The 5,031-nt window shown below is 47.0% G+C and overlaps 1 pseudogene; it reads right to left on the bottom strand.

The window, feature by feature from the left end:
• Window positions 1–4,664, bottom strand: part of LOC111162090 — a 10,971-nt pseudogene extending 6,307 nt beyond the window's left edge.
• Between the last annotated feature and the right edge of the window lie 367 nt (window positions 4,665–5,031).

Below are 5,031 nucleotides of genomic sequence, written 5' to 3'. Positions count from 1 at the left end.
ACACACACACACACACACACACACACACACACACACACACACACACACAAATGCTGAACACAGAGTCCTCTGGTGTGCTGGAAACCACCCTGGAATTGGAAATGGAAGGTGTGAGCGCGCCTTCTGATTCTTCTTGGGTCACTTCCTCCAGAATTCAGGCTGTACTTTGTGTAACAGCAGATCAGGAAACTTGTCTGGATTTTCTCACAGAGTATTGGGAGGGGACAATAAGAAACTAGACATGCAAGAGCTTTAACAGTCAAGGGTGCATAAACTCAGGGGAATGGTCCTGGAGCATGTATGTTAGGATGCTGGGAGAGTTGGGAGGACAGACAGCAGTAAGACTAGAAGAAAGTGGAAGGGACTCAGGGATTGGAGGCCTCAGAGTGGTCTTAAAAATTGTACAGAAATCTTGAGGTAAGAGAGATGGGAGGATGAGGTGCCTGGTAGGAAACGGGAAGCAGGGTCTGGTGCTGCAGAAGGGTCAGAGTCAGAGAGGAAGATGTGACAGTCACTTACAGAAGAGAGCAGAAGCCTACATCCTTCCATAAAGAGAATGTTCATAAAGAGAAACACTGGCCACCACCTCCACTGCAAGATATCCAGGGGAAGAGGAGACACCTCAGAGACTGAGGAGGAAACCAGAGTAGGAAGAGGAGAATCAACACCATTCATGTAAGCCAAGAGAGAGGGGAACTGCAGGACAGTAGATCATCAGGGAACTAGGAGAAGGTCAAGGAGGCAGTGTAGAAACAAAGAAGTAGGTAACTCTTTGGAGAAGGGCAACTGAGATGATGATTCCCTTCCTTGGTGCCAAAGAAAGCAAAGCCCAGGGAGATATTCTTGTATCTCTGGGTGTGCACGCCTTGGACATTCCAGCCAACACCTTCATACACCCTGCCATCGTCCCCAACCAGGAAGCTGTGGAGCAGGAGATATAGGCTGAGTGGTTGGCACTGTGGCACACCCCCACAAAAGGAACCATTTATCAGTTTCCAAAAGGAGAAGGGCTTAAGCTCTGTTCACTACAGGGAATTTGCATGTACTTGTTCCAGACAGTGGATAGGCCAAGTCAACTATATTCCCTTAGAATTCAGAACCCACCCCCAAACTCCCTATCTCCCTCCTTTGTTTAGAAGCCCAGGTTTTATGTAAATCATCCTACACACTAAGAAGGAAGAGAGGCCCTGGTGCCACCAGAGTAGCTAACCCAATTACACTGTAAGATTCTTCTTAGCTTCCACATTGCCTCAAACACAGCTCTCCTCCTTCTTCCAAAATGCATGTTAACCTGTGTCATCTCCACATAGGCTGTTCATGTGATTTCTCCCTGCCAGGTTACTGTCTTATATAGATTTCTCAGGAAGTATCTCCTCAGATAAGGACATGGATGCAGGCACTTTTTTTGAGAAGGGGTCCCAGAAGCCAGTATGAGGGAGCAAGGAGAGTGAGTCAGAAGGAAGAAATCCAACAAAGTATACACAATTGGGCCAGCTTCACAATGGCTACCTGGGGCTCAGAACTTTCCCCCCCATTGCCTGCCACCAGACAGGTAGGTAAACTTCCAAGGAACTGAGTACATGCACCTAAAGATTGTCCCTAAGAAGGACTGAGGGCTGAGGAAGTTATTTACAACTGTTGACCCCTGGGGGGGATTAACTCCCTTTCACCATCAGGAGTGGTAAAAGTCTGAAGCAGATAGCGAAATAAGTCAATCGGAGAAAGACAACTATCATATGATCTCCCTGATATGAGGGAGAGGAGATGCAACATGGGGGGTTAAGGGGGTAGGAGAAGAATAAATGAAACAAGATGGGATTGGGAGGGAGACAAACCATAAGTGACTCTTAATCTCACAAAACAAACTGAGGGTTAATGGGGGGAGGGGGGGTGGGGGGGTGGGATTATGGACATTGGGGAGGGTATGTGCTATGGTGAGTGCTGTGAAGTGTGTAAACCTGGCGATTCACAGACCTGTACCCCTGGGGATAAAAAGATATTATATGTTTATGAAAAATAAAATTAAAAAAAAAAACCCAAAAAAAAAAAAAAAGTCTGAAGCAGAAAAACAGAGATGCGGAAGGTCGTCAAAGTGAAAAGCAATCACCATGCATAGGAACTGTCTACACCTAGGTAAGGTCAGAGGTGGGCTGAGGACATGTGGTCCTAGGCACTGAGAGGGCCCACTAGAGTGACCACTAGAGTAAGACGCCTCACCATAAGAGCCCCCTACATGCAGTGAAGTGGAACATGCAGTGGGCAAAGAGCCAGTTTTGAGTCAGTCTGTGCTCCACAACCTTGTAATTGGATGACTCTCAGAAAAATCAAACAATGTCCCTGCCTCGGTCCCCTCACCTGGAGCATGGTAATGTATGCCTGACAAATGCACCCACGCACTTGGTAGTCATTCATAACTACCAGTGTGCTGTGTGAACCAGTTTTGGAGGGAGCTAGGAAGTATAGTTATTATTTAACCTTCCCTGCTTCCTTTTAGGAGATCTCCTAGGAAATTCAAAAGGATTTAGAATTTTATAGGGTTTTTAATATTTTATTCACTATAAATCTGATATAAGCTCAACCCAGGAAATGAGGAAAGAAGACATAAGTAAGGGTGGGAGGAGCACCCTAAGGAACAACATTGATCATATACCCCCACATGGCCCTTACTTGTAGGCCACATCACACCAGCTGTTGTGTATGTGATGAGCCCGCAGCTCCCATAGCCTCTGACTGCATGTAGTCTGGTTGTGACACTCCAGTCCAGGGATATGGTGCATGACAAGGAAATCCATGGGCATGGTCAGTGGGGTGCTGCAGCCAACAGCTTCGGCCCCCCATTCCTTGCAAGAGATCACTGTGGATACATCTGTGGGGTAATCATGAAGGTGAGGAGGATATCACTCAGCATATCCTGCCCCATTGCTGCCTCACTAACCTCCCTGGTCCATGGGTGCCATTCTGGGCTGCATCGGCCCCATAGGGGTGGAAGAGCCCTGGGAGGAGGCTTTCAACAGACACCATCTACTTTTCAGACACACCATCTCCTTCTCACCTCCTCATCTATTTCCTCTCCACTGCCCCCACCACAGAGTATGCACATGCCTAGAGCAGCTTAGATGCTCTGCTTCCCTATAGAGGGCATCCATATCCCACTGGACAGACTCCACCCTGAAGCTCCTGCCCTGCTCTACTTCTGGACCTCTGCTTTAGGGAAGAAGCTCCTTCCCACTGCTTCCCCTGGGAAAGCCCTGAGTGGCCCCTCTGGGTTTCATTGCTGCACTAATCCCTTCATAGCTGCACACTATGCTCGCTGACAGTTTGCTCTGTGACTCTGACTGTGTCCCTTGTCCTGCCCTGAGTGCTTTCTGAGGGGACTACATCTCTTCCTCAACCTAGAGGCTCTCTGCAGATAGGTCCTGGCCCTCCCATTCAGTTGGATGACTCCCTCAGGGCAAGGTGAGGGTCTCCATCTTAAGGCTAGAGGGCTCTGAGTGCAGATGCTGAATCTCCCTGTCCTGGCTTCTGTCCTCTTCTGGTACCACACCAGACCCCCAAAGCCTGTGGCATCCCTGCAGGTGTTTTCTTGATGCTCCACTGTCTCAGTCCCATTTGCCACATGCCAACCACAAGGGGCAGAGCAGATTTCAGAAGCACTCTAGTCACAGAACATACCCAGCTCTCTTTAGGCCTCCTCACCATTGAGACTGAGTTTTCCGTTCTCGTAAGATGAGAGATGTTGCCAAACAGGTCCCGAAGGCCCTCTGATACACGTTTCGCTTGTGTGTCATCCCAGGAGAAATCACCTGCAGAAGAACAGTCCATTTTACATGGTCCTCAGAGAGTCCCAGTACTAGCCATCTCAGAGACAGATTCAGGCCAGATCACTGAGGCCTCTCCAGGAGAACCCTCTGTGCTGACCAGAGGACCACCTCCAATAGCAACACATGCATATTTTTCTTCAACACCAACTCCAGGGAATCCTCAGAATACAGTTAAATATCCAAGAGCAGGAAGTTGGAAATATACCCATTTCTCATGAGCTGCATCTATATACACTATTGGGAAAACAACAACAAACTGGAAATGTATCTAAGCATCTCAAAAGTGCAAGGTTTTCTTTTGTATGGATTTTACCAAGTAGAAACAATGAAAAGATGATATGGAAAATTGCACAAATCAAGTCAGTTCTTTCAGGCCTGATTTGGGGTCATGTGTTGTGCCAAAGCCCCTCTGTATGTGACTGACACCCCTAGCCTCAAGAAACTTTCTCTTACTGAGAAACTAAACCCCAGCCACATACAGATAGAATCATTGCTTCCCTTGCTCAGGTGCAAAGTTCTTCATGTGCATTATCTCATTTAACCCTCAAAAGTTTGGGAAATCATAAATTTATTTCAATTATCAGATGGGAAAATAAAGGTTTAAAGGGATGAATAATTTGCTTAAAATCATTGCTGGAGGTAAGCCAAGGATTTGAAACCAGGTTTATAGACTTCAAGTTCTGTGTTCCAAAAGCAAAGCTATTTTTTCTCCCTAAGGGAGAGGTAACATTTAAAGAACTCTGCTATGAGGTAACATTTAAAGAACTCATTTAAAGATCCAGTAAAGGAAAACTCACCCCAGGCCCTAAGACCCAGAGCCAAGACACAAAGCCACAGAAGCATCCTCATGTGGTCCCAAAACACTGATAGGAGAGTGAGGAACTCAGTCCTAGGAGAGACACTGACAGTTAATCAGACTATCTTCACTCCTCAAACAGGCCACCCACCCCACTGCATGGTACTCCTGTCTGCCTTCCTGCCAAACTATGGGCCTCCTGAGGGCCAGCATCTGGCCAGGACTCTCAAGGTCCCCAGTACATGTCAGGTGTTCCTTGGATGGGTAAACACCCTCATTCTGTTTCCCTGGGCAACTAGATTTCACTGAGTGACTACTAATGTACAAGGCCAGCATAGACATTCACACATATAGTCTTATTTAATCCTTATGCTAACCCTGCCATGTAGTATTATTAACCCCCATTCTTATAGA

Source organism: Enhydra lutris, unplaced genomic scaffold (assembly GCF_002288905.1).
Source record: "Enhydra lutris kenyoni isolate GAN:26980312 unplaced genomic scaffold, ASM228890v2 scaffoldscaffold88, whole genome shotgun sequence".
Lineage (NCBI taxonomy): Eukaryota > Metazoa > Chordata > Mammalia > Carnivora > Mustelidae > Enhydra > Enhydra lutris.
Note: the sequence above shows the minus strand (reverse complement) of the source record. Positions and strands in the feature narration are given on the sequence as shown.